This window comes from Hordeum vulgare, chromosome 7H (assembly GCF_904849725.1).
Source record: "Hordeum vulgare subsp. vulgare chromosome 7H, MorexV3_pseudomolecules_assembly, whole genome shotgun sequence".
Classification (NCBI taxonomy): domain Eukaryota; kingdom Viridiplantae; phylum Streptophyta; class Magnoliopsida; order Poales; family Poaceae; genus Hordeum; species Hordeum vulgare.
Window position 1 is genome coordinate 628,874,804 of NC_058524.1, and position 21,668 is coordinate 628,896,471.

At 47.3% G+C, this 21,668-nt stretch overlaps 1 pseudogene; it reads left to right on the top strand.

Annotated features, from left to right (window-relative positions):
- The first annotated feature begins 12,053 nt into the window (after window positions 1–12,053).
- On the top strand, window positions 12,054–21,668 carry LOC123409631 (annotated as a pseudogene).

Genomic DNA, 21,668 nt, shown 5'->3' on the forward strand with positions numbered 1-21,668 from the left:
AATATAAAAACCATTAAATAAACATTAATGCCAGCGGTGATAGTCCCACGAGTCCACGTTACATTAAACAGAAAATTTAATAAACTAAAAACGAGGAGGCGTGATGTCCTATGCGTCCTCCTCGTCGTCATCATTGGAGAAGTGTGTGTTGTCCGTATTTTGTGCGTCTGGATCAATATGGCGGGCATCTGTGTCGGTTTTCTCAGTTGGATCGACGCTTGTGCACAACGCGGTCATGACCCATTTTAGACGAATCAGAAAAAATCATCATAAATATTTTGAAAATAAAAATACCATTAATTAAACATTAATGCCGGCGGCGATAGTTCCACGAGTCCATATTACATTAAACAACAAATTTATTAAACTAAAAACGAGGAGGCGTGCTCCCCTAGGCGTCCTCCTCGTCGTTGTCGTCGGGGCCGGTGAGGTCGACGAGCGTCGACGCCGGGCTAGCCCAGGGGAAGGTCATCTCCCAGGCGGCGGCGACGTCGTTCGCCGGTGGCTGCATTGGCTCTCACTGGGCAGCACGTCACTCCTCCTCCTCAGCTTCGGCCCCACGCTCCATTAGCTCGACCCGTCGGGCCTCCGCACCCTCCTTTGACAACCACCACTACCCCTGTGCTCTAGATGGGCCACCTCCTGCTCCGGCATCGCACCAAACCAGACGCTTGGCGCGCTGACCCACTCGCGCACCACCCCGTTCCAGGCATATAGCTCGGGCCAAGGGACCAGCGACCCTGGCTCGCGCGGGGGACGGCGGGGCTAGTGACGGCACGATGCAGTCGCCGGCAGCGGAGAGCGCCCTGGCTTTCGCCATTTGCTCTTGGTAGGCCTCCTCCTCCTCCATGAGGCGCGGTTCCTCCTTGCTTGCATGCATGACGACTGCCAGCGCGTATTGGTACGCGTACTCCGCCTCCTGGTCTTCTTCTCGCACAACGAGGGGCGGCGACGGTCCAGCCACCACATCACGGACGCACGCCGACGCTACTCCTCATGCTCCGACGCAAAGCAGGCCTCCCATTCGGGATAGTACGTAGCATACATGTGGTTGCGCCCCTCCTCTCGTGTTAGCTGCTGCCAGTTGCGCCTCACCTCCTCCTTATGCGCTGATACGTCTCCATCGTATCTACTTTTCCAAACTCTTTTGCCCTTGTTTTGGACTCTAATTTGCATGTTTTGAATGGAACTGACACGGACTGACGCTGTTTTCAGCAGAATTGTCATCTTGTTGTTTTTGTGCAGAAATGAAAGTTCTCGGAACGTCCTGAAAATTTACGGAGAATATTTCTGGAAAATATGAAAAATACCTACGCAAAGATCCACCGGAGGGGACGGGCCATTGGGCCACAAGCCCTGTAGCCACGGCCTCCCCCTGGCCGCGGCTACCAGGCTTATGGAGCCCACGTGGCTCTGCCGCCCCCAATTCCAACGCTATTTATTCCCTTTCATCCCGAAAAAAATCAAGAGAGAAGAGTTCATCGCGTTTCACAATCCAGAGGCGCCACCACATCTCGTTCTTGCCCTGGAGGGCAGACCTGGAGTCCGTTTTGGGCTCCGAATCAAGGAGATCGTCGCAATCATCATCATCAACCTTCTTTCCTCTCCAATTTCATGAAGCTCTTCATCGTTCGTGAGTAATCTATTCGTAGGCTCGCTGGGCGGTGATGAATAGGATGAGATCTATCATGTAATCGAGTTAGTTTTGAGGGGAATTGATCCCTAGTCACTAGTGGGGACGGGGCCTATAGTCCCGGCCCGTAAGGGGCTTTAGTCCCGGTTCACCAACCGGGACCAAAGGGGCGGGACTAAAGGCTAGGCCTTTAGTCCCGGCCCTGTTCCAAGCCGGGACCAAAGGTGCTCCATGTGGGCGCCTCGGAGCGCCCTCAGGGGCAGGCCCTTTAGTCCCGGGTCTTAACATGGACCGGGACTAAAGAGTTTCTGCAGATTTTGTTTATTTTAGGGTTTTAGGGTTTTAGGGTTTAGGTGTTCGGGAGATTAACATGATGCCACGTTTGGTGTTCGGGAATTAGTTTTCATATAATTCTAAATTTACATGTTTATGTATATATATATAAGATTAACTTATCTTACAAGCGAGCATATATATACAATTATACGGAGATCTGAATTATCGGGACTAGAGCCCGTCTATTCGATTACATGGACCAACATCAGTAATGGCCCCTAGCTACACTAAATCGTCTTTTGTCATCTATAGCTTCCGTCCTCAGAAAGGTCGCAAGCTCCTGTGCAACAGCAATCGCGCGTTGCTCTGGTAGGGACTTCTCCCTCATGGCCGTGTACTATATAAGAAGAGGAGATGAATATGAATATCAATCATGATAACAAAGAATGACGGGTAAAAATAGAGGTGTGAATGTTCATTGCTTACTTCGTATCTGTGATCCTTGTGCTCAGAGGTAAACGTGCGAATGGTCTCGCAAACATAGTATCCGCACAGATGCGTCCCCCGTGGCTGCTGGTCGCACTTTACGAGAATAGAATATATACAATCAAAATTATAATCTAGCATCATAAAAGTATTGAAAATAGAAGTATATCATACTACTTCTTACATGAGCCGCTCTAAAGGTCAGCTTCTCAGGCTCGATACCGGGAGTCACGCACTTGAACCGCTTCCAAACCCTGCCCGACAAGGAAAATGATTTGCTAAGTTTTTCATTAATTGATATATCAGAAAATCATCGAAAGAGACCGATAGAGCACAGGAATGATTGAAATTACCCTTGGAGCATGTCCTGCAGGCTTTGGAACTGTTCCAAGGGTCTCGATAATGGGTCGAAGGCATCAACTCTTCTCTTATCAATTTGAATGTCCAACAGAATCCAATGGAAGCTGCACATGTATATATATATATATATATATGTGTGTGTGTGTGTGTGAGTAACTTATCAATTACACTTATAAGTGAATGGACACAACAGAGTAAAGACCCTCACTTGAAGTTGTATGGAAACAATATGTGGTCACAGAAATTTTGATCTGTTAGAAACCTTAGAAGGTTTTCCTCCGTCTCCTTGGGTTTATCAGTTAGCGCCGCTATATGTATTTTATCTAGGTCAATAAACCCAATATTTAGGATGTTCCTACTTTTACATTCCAGAATCTTCACGATATACGGAGCCATCACGGTGGAATTGTGTAGAACTGTGTAGTGTGCTTGAGAGAAAGAATGTCCGTCCATACGTACTTTTGCTTTCCTTCCTAGTGTGCCTTTTCCTGTCAGCCTACCCTCATACCGAGATTCAGGAACACCAATCGGCTTAAGGTCAGGAAGAAAGTCCACACAAAACTCAATGACCTCCTCTGTTCCATAGCCCTTGGAGATGCTTCCTTCTGGCCTAGCACGGTTACGAACATATTTCTTTAAGACTCCCATGAACCTCTCGAAGGGGAACATATTGTGTAGAAACACAGGACCGAGAATTCTAATCTCTTCGACTAGGTGAACTAGGAGGTGTGTCGTTATATTCAAGAAGGATGGCGGGAACAACAACTCAAAGCTCACCAGACATTGGACCACATCAATCTGTAACCCCGATAGACTTTCTCGATCGATTACCTTCTGAGAAATTGCATTGAGGAATGCACATACCCTCACAATTGCCACGCGAACATTTTCCAATAGAATTCCCCTCAATGCAGCCGGAAGCAATTGCGTCATAAGCACGTGACAGTCATGAGACTTTAGGTTTTGGAATTTTTTGTCTTTCATATTTACGATTCCCTTTATATTCGACGAGAAGCCAGTCGGGACCTTGATACTGAAAAGGACTTCAAAGAAGATTTCCTTCTCTTCCTTAGTAAGAGCGTAGCTGGCACGCCCTTAAAACTGCCCTGGATGCATGCCATCTCTTCCTTTATGACGTTCCTGGTCCTCCTGTGCTTCCGGTGTATCTTTTGACTTCCCATACAAGCCCAGGAAGCCTAGAATATTCACGCAGAGATTCTTCGTCAGGTGCATCACGTCGATTGCCGAGCGGACCTCATGGACTTCCCAGTAGGGTAGCTCCCAAAATATAGATTTCTTCTTCCACATGGGTACGCGCTTATTAGGGCCGTTAGGAACAGGTTGGCTGCCAGTACCCTTTTCAAAGATTACTTTTAAATCTTTGACCATATCAAACACTTCAGCACCAGTACGGATGACAGGCTTCCCCCGGGGTTCTGCCTTGCCATTGAAATGCTTGCCTTTTTTCTTTAAGGGATGCTTGGGCAGAAGAAAATGACGATTGTACGGGTACACATTCTTCCTACATTTGTCAAGATATATACTTTCTGTCTGATCCAAACAGTGCGTGCATGCATCGTATCCCTTGTTTGACTGTCCTGAAATGTTACTAAGAGCAGGCCAATCATTGATGGTTACGAAAACCAACGCTCGAAGGTCAAATTCCTCTTGTTTGTGCTCGTCCCACACACGTACACCTGGTTCGGCCCACAGCTGTAAAAGTTCATCAACTAATGGCCTTAGGTACACATCAATAACGTTGCCGGGTTGCTTTGGACCTTGGATAAGCACTGGCATCATAATGAACTTCCGCTTCATGCACAACCAAGGAGGAAGGTTGTAGATACATAGAGTAACGGGCCAGGTGCTGTGACTACAACTCTGCTCCCCAAAAGGATTCATGCCATCTGTACTCAGACCAAACCATAAGTTCCTTACGTCACCTGCAAATCTCGGGAACTCTCTCTCGATTTTTCTCCACTGCGGACCATCAGCGGTGTGCCTCAACTTATCGTCTTTCATACGATCTTCCATGTGTCATCGCAACAACTTCGCATGATCTTTATTTCTGAACAGACGTTTCAATCGTGGTATTATAGGAGCATACCACATCACCTTGGCAGGAACCCTCTTCCTGGGTGGCTCGCCCTCAATATCACCACGGTCATCTTTTCTGATCTTATACCGCAATGTAGTGCATACCGGGCATTTATCCATATTCTCGTACTTCTCTCCGCGATAGAGGATGCAGTCATTAGGGCATGCATGTATCTTCTGCACGTCTAATCCTAGAGGGCAGACAAGCTTTTTTGCTTCGTACGTGCTGGCGGGCAATTCGTTCTTTCTTGGAAGCATCTTCTTCATCAGTACCAGCAACTTTTCGAATGACGAGTTAGTCACACCGGTCTCTGCCTTTCACTTCAGCAATTCCAGTGTGCTACCCAGCTTCTTCTGGCCATCTTCACATGTTGGGTACAACAATTTGTTGTGGTCCTGTAACATCTCCTTGAACTGCAACCTCTCCTTTTCTGTGTCGCAACCTCGCCGTGCATCAGAAATGACCCGACCAAGATCATCAACGGGCTCATCTGGTTCCGGTTCTTCATCCTGATCTTCTTCTTCATTGTCTTCCATTGCGGTATCAGCATACTCAGGGAACATAGATCGGTAGTTGTCATCATCGTTCTCTTCTTCTTCATCGTCGTCTTCCATCATAACCCCTCTTTCTCCGTGCTTGGTCCAAACATTATAGCCCGACATAAAACCGGACCGAAGCAGGTGGCTCTGAATGACTCTTGAGGAAGTGTAATCCTTCTCATTCCGACATTCAACACATGGACAAAACATATAGCCACCACCATGCTTGTTCGCACCGGCTGCATCTCGAAAAGAATGCACGCCTTCTCTGTAAGCGGCTGTGCGTCGATCACCGTACATCCATGGATGGCTCATCTGGGTTATACGACAGTATATCAAATACAATCACGATCCTAAAAATTAGTACCGCACGGTCTAAACGAGGAAATATAGTTGCTAACCTTTTAGAATAAGTAGAAATAAAGAGGAAGAGGTTTAAGCGTGGCTCGGGCATCTCATATCGTAGTTGTGTTCGCTGAACTGAAGCAGCATCGCTCTAACACACATTTCAACAAACACCTCTAGTGCATCAAAAAAATGGAGAGCTAGCACACACCCACACTCTTCCATCCAAGAAAAATGCAAGGAAGAGGGGAGAGGGGGGCTGTGCTATATATAGGAAGAGGACTTTAGTCTCGGTTTGAGACACAAACCGGGACTAAAAGTGGTGCACATGCGGGCTGCACACCGCGTAGCCCTTTAGTCCCGGTTTGAGACACAAACCGGGACTAAAGGCTCCTTACGGGCCGGGTCCAAAGCCTTGTGGGCGGCATTGCGATTTGGGGCGACGTGGCCGGGCCTTTAGTCCCGGCCCAGAGGGAGGCCGGGACTAAAGGGTCCAGGCCAAAGGCCCGTTTTTCACTAGTGATTGCATAGCGTTGGTGTGGTTCTTTATTAAAAGGAGAACCTTAATATCCCGTAGTACCCATTTGGATCCCATTGCCACGGGAGGGATGGACAATAGATGTCATGCAAGTTCTTTTCCCTAAGCACGTATGACTACACAGGGAATGCATGCCTACATCACATTGACGAACGGAAGCTAGCCACATATCTCTCCGTGTTATAACTGTTGCATGATGAATGTCATCCGACAAATCACCTATCCATTGCCTACGAGTTTGTCCCACTGCCACTGTTACTTGCTCTGCCGTTACTACTGTTGCTGCTACTGTTACTTACTGCTACTGTTACTTGCTGCCACTATTACTTGTTTTGTCCTGCTGCTGCTGCCACTACTGTTGCTACTACTGTTTCTTGCTACTGCTGTTACTTGCTACTGTTGCTACTTGTTACTGCTGTCACTACTGTTGTTCCTTGCCACTGTTGTTACTCGTTACACTGCTGCTACCTGCTGCAATACTTTTCTGGCGCCATTGATACTTCAGTTAGGAATAATCTGTCGTCAACAGATTCTTTCCTAGCACCGTTGCTATCATACTACTTTGCTGCTTATACCCTGCTTGCAGATACTAATCTGTCAGGTGTGGTTGAGCCGACAACTCAACTGCTAATACTGGAGAATATTCTTTCACTCCCATCGTGTCAAACCAACAAATTTGGGTTGAATACTCTACCCACAAAAACTGCCGCGATCTCACACGCTGGTGGGCCATTGCAAGACAATTGCTAATTGTTGAGCAACTGGAAGTAGCTCTTTTCTGGCGCCGTTGCCGGGGAGGCATCAAGTCAGGAATAGTTGCACGTCAACAGCTCTTTTCTGGCGCCGTTGCCGGGGAGGATAGCTATATTCTCTGAGTCACTTGGGATTAATATCTGCTGATCACTATGAAGAATCTGAAAGATCCAAAAACCAAAGTCTTACCCTCAACTACGAGGGGAGGTAAGGATGCAGACACACAGGGGTAATCCTCTTTCTCTAAACAAGAAAAAAGAACGAAAGAAGAAAAAAAAACTTACATGGAGAATTATGGATCTGTAGTCGGGTGCCAGCGTTTATTATGCTTACCCGCCGCATTCCTCCACCGTACGTTCTTCCCAATATATACTGGTTCCAGTAGCGGTCATGACCGGTGCTTGGTCCAGACACCTACCATGGTTTTTTATTTTTTGCACGAAAGGCCATGGCCAAGGGCATCTCCACGCCGTTAAGGTAGGTTCAATCAAGCCCCGTCAGCGGTGTATCACAGCAGTAACTGAAGTGAAATTGATTCTGTGAGCATTTGCTCGATGCGGCCCATGACTGCGATTCAACCGACATTGATTCGTTTCCACGACCATGAGAGCCACAGTATGAGCAAGTAGAAACCATGCAGGACCATACAACCTACAGGATGAATCTTCAAGTCTGATTCTAGTATAGTATAGTCAACACACAAATCGACCAAATCCAACCCAATGCTGAGTCTCAGCTACGGCCAGGGCCGGCCCATAGGACGGGCAAACGGGGGGCCCGCCCTGGGCCCCAGGAAGGAAGGGGCCCCGGCCCAGGTAATACTTCTCCCTGTATACGTAGGATGTCCAGGATTCTTTGTAGCCAGAGCAAGCCTGAGCGAGGGTAAAGAGGGTTCTTTGTAGCCAAATCTTAGGCTCCCAGAACAGCGTCGCCGTTCCCGTGCCGTCTCCGATTCCAAGATATCTTGCCGCCGGCCATTAATAAAGATCAAAGACGCAAATCAGATCCCTAATTTGCTCACCTTCCTTCTTCAAAGTTCTGTCCGTTCCTTACTTCCCCATCATCCATCAGCTAGACGTTGGAGATGGAGACGGTACATGTTCTTATTTTCCTCTTCCCCGTGCTCCCCTACCTCCTTTCAGTTAAATAGATCATAGACTTCGCCGCTTCATGGCTTCAGTGGATCTAATTGAGGGGGAGGGGCCGAAGGTGAGGCCTTGTCCGAGTCCTTGCGATTTTGCAAACAACTGAACTGGAGAAGTGCCATTCATGGTGTTGTCTTTGCGTTCCTGCTGACTGCCACATGTGGATCTGCTGATTTAGGCGCCTACATCCACATGCCTATTCCCTGTTTTAATTATTTTATGCTGCCTATTCTTGATAAGTAACATGTCCTGTAGAAAGCATTTATCTGGTCGTAACAAAAGGAAGGGAAAAAAGCAAAAATATGAAAAGGTTAAATCCCTTAAAGGATCACTTAACAAATATTTCAAACCTGGTACTTCTTCTAGAGATCCCTTGGAATTGGCCATAGTAAGTGTTGAAGAACAACCAATTGAGGATACAAATGCTACTGATGATGATACGGATGTGGGTAATAACATTAGTAGAAAACGGGGCTATAGTCCCGGTTGGTAAGGACCTATAATCCCGGTTCTCCAACCGGGACTATTAACTTGGGACTAAAGACCCCCCCCCTTTAGTTCCGGTTTGTCACGAACCGGGACTAAAGGCCCTGCACGTGGCTTCTGGGGCTCGAGGATCTTTAGTCCGTGTTGATGTTACCAACCCGATAGAGAGAAGGATGAGCCGACTGAGGCCCTAGGGAATAATGAGCACCCTGGACGAACACGAGGGACACCAGGCTCCGTTCCGTGGAAGGTTGGGTTTCTCGACGCAAGCGGTTACAAAAGCCGAGAGAGAAAGAGGAAAGAGGAAAGAGGAGGTAAGCGACATGCAGAAGATCAATGCAAGACTACAAAAGCTAGAGGAACTTGATAGCCAGCGAGCTACCCCAGAAGCTACCCTGCCATCTCAGCGCAGAAGCAACGTGGCTTCCACGGAGCTTGTTCAGCCTGACTTCACGTCTCCTAGCTACCCCGTGGATACTATCACGGAGACTCAACATTGCGAGCTTATGATGAAATGCCGGAACCTCACTTTCAAGGCTGCTATTGGCTCTGTTGCACCTCCTCAACCCAAGGGAACTTTTCACTGCCTTCTGATTCCACATCGCTTTGCTGTTGTGATGGTGGATGAAGTAATGGAGGGATTTGAGGAGCTCGAGCTTGACCACCCTACAGGTGAAGGAAAAATAAGCTGGTTCATGTTGTGAGGAGTACATGTCTATGGAAGAAGGAGTACATCAAGCTTCCAAACTAGACGCATCCGGCGAGTTAGGGCACTCCACCTCCTCCTCCTCCGGCGAGTGAACAGGGGCACTCTGCCTCCTCCTGATCCTCATCCTCCTCATCCGGCGAGTGATCAGGGCAATCCGTCTCCTCCTCCTCCGGCGAGTCAGGGCACTCTGCCTCCTCCTCCTCCTCCTCCTCCTCCGGCGAGTGATCAGGGCACTCGTCGTCCTCCTCCTCCTCCTTCTCTCAAGCGAAAGAGATACACCGCCGCTCCGACGGCTAGCAGTGATGCAAGTTTAGCAAAACGAAGAAGCGGAAAAACAATTGCCCAACTCAGCCAACAGGAGAAGTAATCGTGCCCCCACTCAAGGTGTCTAGCGATATCGTCGCTAATACTCCGGGATGGTTCTCGGTACCAATCCTTGTGATTACTTGGGGGATGATGTAATTTTTCAAACGGCTGAGGTAACAGAAGAAAAATATAAATACATGCACGGGAATTCTCTCGTCAAACCTGGTCATCCTCCTCTAACACTGATGATGCACAAATTGCATGAGTGGTACATGAAAACCTGCATCGAGTCTGGAAAATACACTATCTATATGGAAGTGAAACCAGAGAACGAATTCATTGGAGCTCCAGTGATGCATGTTGAATTTGTGGAGTTATTTCAGTTATACAATCAACTGGCCCTCGACAAACAACTCGTGACTTCCTACTGTTTGTAAGTATTACTTCTATAGTTAAGTCTCTAGCTCAGCTCGTTCATTGCATGCATATATATAATTACCCTTACTATATATATTATGCAGATTGAAGATCGTCGAATTAAAAAAAGAAGGAATCTTCGACGTTGGGTTCATTAGCCCAGATGCCGTAAATGAATGGTCGGTACGAAGCTCAACCAAAGAGAACGAGGACAACTTGCTAAAGTCGTTCCCTATAAATCAAAACAAAAGTAAAATACTCTTTCCTTACAACTTCATGTGAGTGTTGCTGTCTTCTCTGTATACTCGGTTTCTCTTACTCGAGGTTTAGTAATGTAATTGATGAGTTATATATGCGTGCAGAGTTATTACTATATTCTGCTATCCATTAAGCTTGACAGTGCAAAAGTAACTGTCTTAGACTCAAGACGTAAAAATCCCAATGATTATGCGGACATGACTGCAATGCTAGAGAAGTAAGTTCAGTCAATACCGGGGACCATATCGACATGCAACTTTCATTAATTTCCTGATATCAAGTAATCATTTTCTTTGCCTGGCAGGGTTTGGAAGAAGATCACGAGTAAGGTTCGCGGTATACCCAAAGACCTGCGATTTAGGCACCCCAAAGTAAGTAGTACTAGCTAGTTTCGCGCATCTCTAATTGATTCATATTTTCATCAATATATCATTATCATGCTTGCTTATCATTTGATTAAACTCTATTCTCGTAAAGTGCTTGTACCAAGTACGTGGGACTGTTTTATGCGGATACTACGTGTGCGAGTTCATTCGCATCTCGACCTCTGAGCGGACGGGCTTATCTGAGAAACAATATGAAGTACGTAAATAATATTCATAATTTTATTTTGTATATTACCATCAATTGTGTTGAGTTTTATTCATATATATATGCATGTATTGACCCCTTCTTTAAATTAGATTTGACAGATGCGGGATGAACTCCTAACAAATGATCGCATACGAGCAATTCAAGAGGAATTGCCGGGATTTTTTCTTGACCATGACGGAGAATACTATGTGGGTTATTTGTGATTGGATCTTAGGTAGATGATGTTAGGGATTGTAAAAGATGTTATATTGTAAAAGATGTTAGGGATTGTAAAAGTCCCGACCCTTTAGTCCCGATTCCGGAAACGGGACTAATGGGCCTCTGGAACACGGACAAATGGGCCATTTTCTATTAGTGGTAGCTGAAAGGCAACCCATAGGTAGGACCCCTTCACACTTGCCCTAGTGTATAATCTAGGCTTAAAAGGTAATAACACTATCAGACAGCTGCTATGGACGGAGCTGCATTGGACGAGATGTAAGGATTGTTTCTCCCGGCCTCACTTTGGGGTAATCGACTTTTCCTGTCCGTTTGTGGCTGCTAATAAGTAAACAAGTATGCCATCCTTGGAATTCGCCGCGGCCGTGAGATCTGAGGCTTTGTTTCTCTCACCGTGATTTGGTCTGTCCATTTGGGGTTGCTAGCTACTGCTTCTTTTATCAAACTATGGTAGTAATTAAAAAAGCTTAAGGTCGGCAATGCAAGCAAGCATATGTCGCTGCTCCATGAAATGAAATGAAATGCATGCATGCATGTGGTGGCCGGTCAGGATCAGAAGAAGCATTCCAAACTGATATGTTTTGGACGGCAAACTGAACAAAACCACATATCTCCTCTCTCTTTATATATCTTCCGTCACTCGTGCAACGCACCATGTGTCCACCCTCCCATCCTGAGCTGAGCTGAGCAGCCCAACCAACACAACTCTCAGGCAAGCTGCTCCCCCTATGTAGATGTAGGACAGTAGGAGTACTACTTATTAATTCCTCTCTCGCCGGTACTCCCAGTCCAATGTAACTGCTATGCGTTAACAAATGAATTCATGTTGATTCCTGCAGGTCCTCACACCACAAATCCTTGATATATTGGCACACCTGTGGAGTTTAGAGGATGGACGCCCTCCTTGGCGCGGCGCAGTGGGTGGTGGGCAAGGCGCTGGCTCCTGTTGCCGATGGCGTGCTGGAAGTTTGGGGTGCAACCAATAACTTGGGTCTCAACATTGAGGCCCTGAAGATGGAACTGTTGCTCGTAAAGGCCACGCTCGAAACGGCCAGCCGCAAGCAGATCGACGGCCAGTCCATGGAGGAGCTGCTAGGGATGCTGCGGGAGTCAGCACGCTGCGCCGAGGACTTATTGGACAGACTGGACTACTTCCGCATCCACGATGAGCTCCAGGGCACTTGCAATACCGTGGACTATCATGCCAAGGGCGGCGTCCATGACCTTGCCCTCAATGCTCGTCACGCTGTCAAAGGTGTTGGCAAACTCCTTGATTTATCCACATGGTCGTCTAAGAAGAGGTTACGTGGAAATTGCTCCTCAACACTAAACGCCAATCAGGCTCATGAGGAGGAGGTTAGTGGACGCGTGTCCAAGCTTGCTAAACTCCCCCCTTGCTCATCTTCCCCACAAGTTCTTGATGATAATTCTGGAAAATCAACTCTTTGTGGTGCGACACAGAGAACGCATACAAAAGAAACACCAATGCTGGGGTTTAATAGGGTTGATGTGTCTGAAAGAATGAAGCACATTGTAGAACAACTGAAACCTGTGCGTAAAGAAGTTATTAAGATTCTGCAATGTTGTGACCCTTTGACCGTACCAGATATTTCCCAGAGTCGTCCCATCACCACCGGTTACAGTATAGAGCCAAAATTATATGGGAGAGACCACATCATGAGCACCATTATACATGATATGACTAAGGGCAAATACCACAGAAATGATCTAAGTGTGCTTCCGTTTGTTGGTCCAGGAGGAATAGGGAAGACAACTCTAGTACAACACATATACAGAAACCAACAAGTTCAGAGTCATTTTCAAGTAGTTGTTTGGGTATGTGTATCACTCAGTTACAACTTGAATAAGCTGCTAGAGGAGACTAAAACATACATCCCTCGAGTCAAAGGGGAAAAAGAGGGTAGCGTCGAAGAGCTGATTGAACAGAGAATAAAATCGAAAAGGTTCTTGCTGGTATTGGATGATGTGTGGGAGTGTAGTAATGGGGATGACTGGGAAAGGTTATTGCTGCCACTCAAAACATCACAACAAAAGGGTAGCATGATTCTAGTCACAACTCGGTTTCCAGTAGTAGCAGAGATGGTTAGAACAAGTGAGCATTCAATACAGTTGGAAGGTTTGGAATCTAAATATTTTAGGCAGTTATTCCATGCGTTTGTTTTTGGTGATGACCAATGTACAAGGGATCATTTCTTTTTACTTGAGACCGGAGACAAGATAATGATAAAACTAAAGGGATCCCCGCTTGCAGCAAAAACTGTTGGTAGATTACTAAGAAAGGACCTTAATCTGCGTCATTGGAGAAGGATCCTAGAAAGTAAAGAGTGGGAGAGGCAGGCTGCTGTCAATAACATTATGCCTGCCTTAAAGCTTAGCTATGACTATCTCCCTTTTTATCTACAACAATGTTTTGCCTATTCTGCATTGTTTCCTGAGGATTTCCATTTCAGTAGCAGCCAGCTGATCAACCTGTGGATTGGACTTGATATATTACAACCAATTTCCTGAGCCAGTTTGAGCTCGAAACCAAACTTTGAAAGATATAGGTTCAAATAATTTGAATGATTTGGTCACGCATGGTTTTTTCAGAGAAGAGAAAACTAATGGTCGTCTGCATTATGTAATGCATGACCTACTACATGATTTGGCATTGCAAGTTGTATCTCATGACTGTGTTAGTTTACAACGCTCGAACATGGCGTTAGCAGAAATTCAACCATTCATCCGCCACTTGTCAATAATAATAGATGACAATGATACAGTGTCTCATGAAAGCTTTAAGAATATACTGAGAAAGTTGAAGACAAGATTGAAGGTTAAACAGTTGCATACTTTGATGTTATTTGGAGAAATTGATGAAAGCACTGCTAATATTCTAAGTGAATTGTCCAGGGAAGCAAATGCTCTCCGGGTTCTCCATTTGGTTAGGATGTCGTCTTCCGAGGAGTCAATGTTACATAATTTTCCAGCGGTTGTCCACCTACGATACCTATGTCTGGGGACCAAAAAAAATGGGAGGGACATGCATTTACCACCTGCCATTCCTAGATTATATCATTTAAGGATTCTAGATCTAGGATCATGGTGCTGTCGGCATTTGCCCAAAGACTTGAGCAACCTTGCAAAATTGTGTCATTTATATACCGTAAGTGATGAGTTGCATTCTGATATAGTTAATGTGGGGAAACTCACACTCTTAGAAGAGCTGAAGGTATTCAGAGTCAATAAGAAAAGTGAAGGGTTTGAACCAAAGCAATTAGGGCATTTGACTGAGCTAAGGGAGCTTGGCATCTATAACCTTGAGAATATACACACCAAAGAGGAAGCAGCCGAAGCAAAGCTTATGGAGAAAAACTACTTGGAGAAGTTAACATTAGATTGGGATAGTAGGCGGTCCAATGTCGATCCTGATGTTGAACCAGTCGTCCTTGAGAGCCTTCAACCACATATATATCTTCGAGAGTTGTGCATTAGAGGGCACGGAGGCCCTTCTTGTCCAACATGGCTTGGTGATAAGCTCGTTGTTGAAGCTCTTCAGTCTATTGATCTCTGTGGTGTTTCTTTGTTGGCACAGATCCCCTTGTATGTTGCACGTCGACGAGTGCTGTCCGTCGACAGCAAGCTTGTAGTCGTCAGACCGGCCGAGTTACTTTTACGGGCGTACGTAGTTGACTATACAGACGTACAATGAAACAAGCAGGCAAGCAGCTCAATGGATTCTGGAGATACTCACGCTGCTAGCTAGCAGCACCACTACGAGAACACGAGCTGATGGCTAAACAGGGCCTTGTCGGTCCTGCTCTGTATTGCTTTGTATTGATCTGATCTGGTTACAAGGGGTAGCCTACACGAGTATATAAAGAACTAAAGCTAGCCTAATACACTTCGAGTCGGTTTGATTGTTCCGGTCCAACCCGGACACGGACAGCTTGGTTATTTCCAACAATCACCCCCCTAAACACGATGTCCTCACTTCACAGCTTGGACGCCGATCCTTCTCCGCATCTCTGTAAACTTCTGTCGTCCCAAAGACTTGGTCAGGATATCTGCAAGCTGATCATCGGTGCAAACGTAGTTGACTTCAATCTTGCCTTCTTCCACGCACTGCCGTATGTAGTGATACCTTATATCTATGTGCTTAGTCCTGTCATGATGCATTGGATTCTTACACAGGGCAATCACAGACTTGTTGTCAACATTGAGCACCACTCTTTCTGGTTCTTTATCTGTGAGGTCACCGAGTAGCCTTTCTAGCCATACACCTTGACCCGCTGCGGTTGCAGCTGCTATATACTCTGCTTCGCAGGACGATAATGCGACCACCTTCTGCTTTTGTGATAGCCAAGTTACTATGCTCCTGCCCAAGAAATATGCCAGACCCGAGGTACTTTTACGGTCATCCACATCTCCTGCCAGGTCGCTATCACTGTAGCCAAGTAGCTCCACCATCTCCTTCTTTTTCTCTCTCAAATAGACACAACCGAAGTTTGTTGTCCCTTTGATGTACCTGAGTATATGTTTGACAGCTGCCCAATGTTCGGTCGTGGGTGCTTCCATGAAGCGACTCACTATGCCAACAGAATAGGCCAAGTCCGGTCGTGTATTCACAAGATACCTTAGGCTTCCGACCACACTTCTATAATCCGTTGCATCAACCGCAGGGGCTTCACTCATTTTGCTAAGTTTAAGCCGAGGCTCCATTGGAGCATAAGTTGGTTTGCAATCCTCCATGCTACAACTTTCAAGTATCTTCTTTGCATATGCCTCTTGACATATTGTGATCCCGTTCGGCTTTTGTTGTACCTCGATCCCGAGGTAGTATGTCAAGAGCCCTAGATCACTCATCTTGAATAGCTCCTTCATTTGTAGCTTGAATCTTGCAATCTCCTCTTCGTCTGCTCCAGTTATCAAGAGATCATCAACATAGATGCCCACTAAGTGACGATCGTTGCCTTTACCTCGCTTGTACATAGCATGCTCGAGTGGACTTTTCTCAAAACCAAGAGAAATCAATGTACGGTCAAGCTTGATGTTCCATGCCCGAGGAGCTTGATGTAGCCCGTACAATGCCTTGTGTAGCTTCAACACCTTGTGTTCTTCTCCTTCTTTGATGTACCCCGGTGGTTGCTTCACGTATACTTCTTCTTCCAACTCCCCGTTCAAAAAAGCGGATTTTACATCCATGTGATGTAGCCTCCAAGATTCTTGAGCCGCGAGAGCTATAACTAGCCTCACCGATTCCACCCTTGTGACTGGAGCGAACACTTCCTTGAAGTCCACACCTTGCTCTTGCACGAATCCTTTAGCTACGAGCCGAGCTTTATGCTTGACCAAGTTTCCTTCAGCATCCTTCTTGACTTTGTACACCCACTTGAGCCCTATGGATTTGTGACCGTTGGGAAGATCAGCGAGCTCCCATACTTTGTTGTCTCGTATTGATCCCAACTCTTCATCCATAGCATGACGCCAACACTCCTCAGTATTTGCTTCTTCAAATTTCATCGGTTCCTCGACGCTAAGCAAACATTGTCGTCCTCTTCTTATAACTTTGACAGGATTAATAGTACGAAGTGCTTCCTCCGGATATAAATCCACCACTGGTCGAAGACGAACTGGTGTCGGTGGACGTTCCCTTGTCTCCTGTTCTGTCGAAGACGAGGAATTTTCATCTTGTGGAGTTGCCAAACTCCTGTTTTCTGGCGATCCAGGTTCTCTTCCAGGCGCAGCTCCCAGGCTGCTCCCCTGTGGTACGCAGTCACTTGGTCGAGCGCTTCGAGCATTGCTTGGTGTGTTGCACAAGCCATCGCATGCCTCGTCTGCTGCGTCCTGCTGCGTGCCTTCGCGCGCCTCTATCCCTGCTTTATCTGGCGCGTTCGGCTGCGCTCCGTTGTCCAGAGAATCACTCGGCGTCGTTGTAGTCTCCGGTTGATTATCGGCATGCTCGTATTCGTTGTAAACAACGTGAAAGATTTCATCAGAGATCGGGTATACCGGCTCGGTAGAGTTCCAATTCCATGACCTTGCTTCTTCAAAGACCACGTCACGAGTCACAACCACCTTATTGGTAGAGGGGTTGCACGCACGGTACGCCTTCGAGCCTGCTTCATAGCCAACCAATATCATTGGAGTACTCCGATCCGCCAACTTACTTGTATGCCCGGCCACCGTCTTCACATGCGCCACACACCCGAAAGTACGAAGATGATCAACCGCGGGCTTATGTCCGTACCATGCTTCGTACGGCGTCATCCCAACCACACTCTTGGTTGGAGCCCGGTTCAGCAAATAAACGGCCGTATTGACCGCCTCACCCCAAAACTTGCCCGGGACCCCTTTGCTCTTCATCATGCTTCGTGCCATCGCCACCATGGTTTGATTCCTCCGTTCCACAACACCGTTTTGCTGCGGTGAATATGGCGCCGTAAGATACCGCTTGATCCCATGTGCTTCGCAAAATTCTGTGAATTCACGAGACTTGAACTCACCCCCCCGATCGGTACGGAGGGCCTTCAGCTTGGCTTCGGATTCTACCTCGGCCGCCATCTTTACTTTCCTGAAGGCTTGCAAAGCTTGGTCTTTCGTCTTCAACAACACAATCCACATGTATCTGCTGAAGTCGTCGACGATGAGTAAGAAGTATTTGTTCCCAGCTGGGGTAGCCGGTGTAATGGGTCCGCACAAGTCTCCATGGACCAACTCAAGAGCTTTACTTGCTCTAAAGTTTCCCTCTCTCGGGAACGAGGCCCGCCTTTGTTTCCCAACAAGGCAACCGTCGCACACTTGCTCAACATGATCAATGCACGGTAGGCCACGTACCATCTCCTTTTGTCCAAGTTGCCGAAGTGCCTGGAAATTTAGATGACCGTAGCGCGCGTGCCACTTCCATGCCGAGTCCTCCATGCTTGACAAGAGACATACTGGATCCACACGATCCAAGTTGAGGACGTAGAGTCTGTTTGGCGACCTCTGCACCTTCATGATCAGCATCCTCTGACGGTCATACCCCCATAGATAGCCATCTTCGAGCACAATCTTGCAACCACGCTCCTCGAGCTGGCCAAGACTTATGATGTTGCTCTTTAGCTTGGGAATATAGTACACATCTGTGAGTACCTTGTGACCGCCATTCTTCAGCTCAAACAGGACAGTACCTCGCCCTGTGATGTCAACAGTCCGCCCGTCACCGAACTGAACCGTGCCTCCAACCGAGAGATTTAGCTCAGAAAACTGGTCCTTGTCACCGGTCATGTGGTTGCTTGCTCCCGTGTCGAGGTACCACACGTGCCCCGCCGTGTTCACCCTCTTCTTGTCATGAAGGTAAACCTTCTCTTCGTCGAGCGTGACAACCTCGGTAGCTGGTGCCTTCGGAGCTGGACCATCCTCGTCCATAAGCTCGCATACTTCGACCATGAGCATCATATCGCTATCATCGCCTCCCTTGGCCATGAGAGCTTTTTCCTTCGGTGGACTCTGGCAATCAGACTTGAAGTGACCGAGGATTCCACAATTGTGACACCTTACTTTTTTTATGTCAAATTTTCTCCTTGGTTTCCTAGCCTTTTCTTCCTGTCCAGCGAGGTCCTTTTTCGCCGGGCTTTGCTTCTCCTTTGCTTTACTACCGCTTGTGGATCCACCTTGCTTTCCTTTCGACAGGGCCATCCATTGCGCCATTGTAAGCATGAGATGCTCACTCTCCTTCGAATCGCTGAAGCTGAGACGAATTCTCTCGTCGTGGGCCTTGAACCTTCCGACGAGATCCTCGACCGTGAGAGTGTTCAGGTCAAGACATTGCTCGATCGATGTGACGATTTGGATGTAGCGTGCCGGCGCGGCGCGCAAAAATCGTCGGACGATCGCAACTTCTTCTAGAGTTGAACCATAGCCGCGTATGCCGTTGACGAGGGTCTTGAGACGGGAGGCAAACTGATCAACCGTCTCGCTTTCCTCCATCTTCAGGCACTCGTAGCTTCTCAAGAGGGACTGAAGGTGTGCTTCCTTGACACAGTCATGACCCTGGTGCAGGATCTTGATGGTCTCCCATGCCTCCTTCGCTGTTTTCTTTCCGACGAGGTGTTGCAGCACATCCTTCGGCATGGCGGAGTAGATCGCCGTTAACGCCTGACGATCCGTCCGGTACTTTGCCGCGCCCTTCGCGTACTCGGCGCCGCCGGGATCGACAGCTTCCCAGAATTCCGCTCCCTCCATCGTGACCTCCATGTTCATCGCCCATAGTGCGTAGTCCTCTCGATCCAGCCGGGGGAATTGCGACCCCCCAACCATCGGCATCGGTGCTCTAGCTCCCGCCACAACGATCTCCTTGCCCGGGTTTGACATGATCCTTCGATTGCTTTCCGAAGATCACGTCAATAAACCAAGCTCTAGATACCAATTGTTGGCACAGATCCCCTTGTATGTTGCACGTCGACGAGTGCTGTCCGTCGACAGCAAGCTTGTAGTCGTCAGACCGGCCGAGTTACTTTTACGAGCGTACGTAGCTGACTATACAGACTTACAATGAAACAAGAAGGCAAGCAGCTCAATGGATTCTGGAGATACTCGCGCTGCTAGCTAGCAGCACCACTACGAGAACACGAGCTGATGGCTAAACAGGGCCTTGTCGGTCCTGCTCTGTATTGCTTTGTATTGATCTGATCTGGTTACAAGGGGTAGCCTACACGAGTATATAAAGAACTAAAGCTAGCCTAATACACTTCGAGTCGGTTTGATTGTTCCGGTCCAACCCGGACACGGACAGCTTGGTTATTTCCAACATTCTTGGGAATATCTCCCACATTTAGGGAAGATATGGGGCCTTGTTAAGTTAACATTGAAGAATATTGCCACAATGAAGGAGTTTGTTATAGAGCAAAGCTTTTGCAGGATTACACGGCTTGAACTTATTGGCTTGGGAGAGTTTGAAAAATGGGTATCATCACAAGACACTCATCATGTGTTTCCTGTTTTGCAAGCACTAATTATTAGAGACTGCCCTAAACTCTTGGAGTTGCCATTTTCAAACTACATTGTTTACTCCCCTGATGAAGACTCAACCATGGATTGGCTTCCCAAACTACAAGAGCTTGAGATTGTGAACTGTCCAGAACTCATGCTAGTGCCTCGTATCCCTGGACTGAAACTCTTCACAGTGTGAATATACGTGATATAGGGATACTCGGGAAGTTTGTGTACTCAACAGTAGGATTGGAAATTGTTGGTAAGGATGGTCTGCAGAGCTTAGATGAGATGTTAACATTTAATAAACTATCAGGGCTCGAGTCGCTGACACTCAAGGACTGCCCACCTCTCGAGTGGAAGGACCTTTTGATTCTAACCTCGCTGAAAACGTTGGACATAGAATGTTTAGATGGTCTGGTTGGACCATTAGGAGGTCAGGGTGATGTGGAATGGCAACACCCTCTTAACTATCTTGTGGTACAGGTATCATGTGACGGTAAGGAATTGACAGAGCTCCTCGCCCACCTCCCAAGGCTGTCCAAATTGAATATCGATGCTTGTGAAATTACACAGCTATCAGTGAGGGTGGATGCGCAGCAAACGCAATCAGCAGCAGCAGTAGCATCAGGGGTGGAGCAGGAGAATGAAGAAGATGGCTTGCTGTTCTTGTCATCTCATCTCTGTGACTCACTGCAGCATTTGCGTATCGATGATTGTACCGAGCTGGTGCTGGTGGACCCCCCTTCAACTATTTTTCCTGCCCGAGGAGGGTTGCAAGCATTGCGATCGCTCGAGGAGCTTGAAATTTTTCACAGCCCAATGATACTATCGGGCTACTCGTTTTCCTCTCCTTCCTGCTTCATTTTCCCATCTTCCCTGCAATTCCTCATTCTTCTCGGAGTAAAAGGCATGAGGACGCTAGAGCCCCTATCAAACCTCACAAATCTCTACAGCTTAGCTATTACAGATTGTGGAGAGGATCTAAGATGCAAGGGCCTGGGGCCACTCATTACTACTAGGGGTCAGCTCGTAGACATCCATGTCCTTGAAAGCCCAACATTCTTTGTTGGATGGGATCCCAATCCCAGGCGGGTGCAGCTGCCGCATTTTCCGCCCTCGAGTTCATCCATACTGAAGGACATCTGGACGGATGAGGCCATGGGGCTCCTTACTGCACCTATCTGCAGCTTCCTGTGTTCGTCGCTCACCACTCTGACACTTTATGCGATCGAGATGGAGTGCTTCACCCAGGATCAAGAGGATGCCCTTCACCTCCTCGCCTCCCTCCAGCATCTCATCTTTTGGGGTTGCAAAAAGCTTCAGAGTTTCCCTTCAGGTCTGCACAAGCTTACCAACCTCAAGCAATTAAGGGTTGTCTCATGTCCGGCCGTCCGGTCACTGCCCAAGGACGGCCTCCCCAAATCACTGCAAGAATTAATTGTCTGGCAATGTGGCAATCAAGAGCTACAACAACAGTGCAAGGGTTTAGTGGGAACCATCCCAGAAATACAACTCGAACGTGGAGACTGA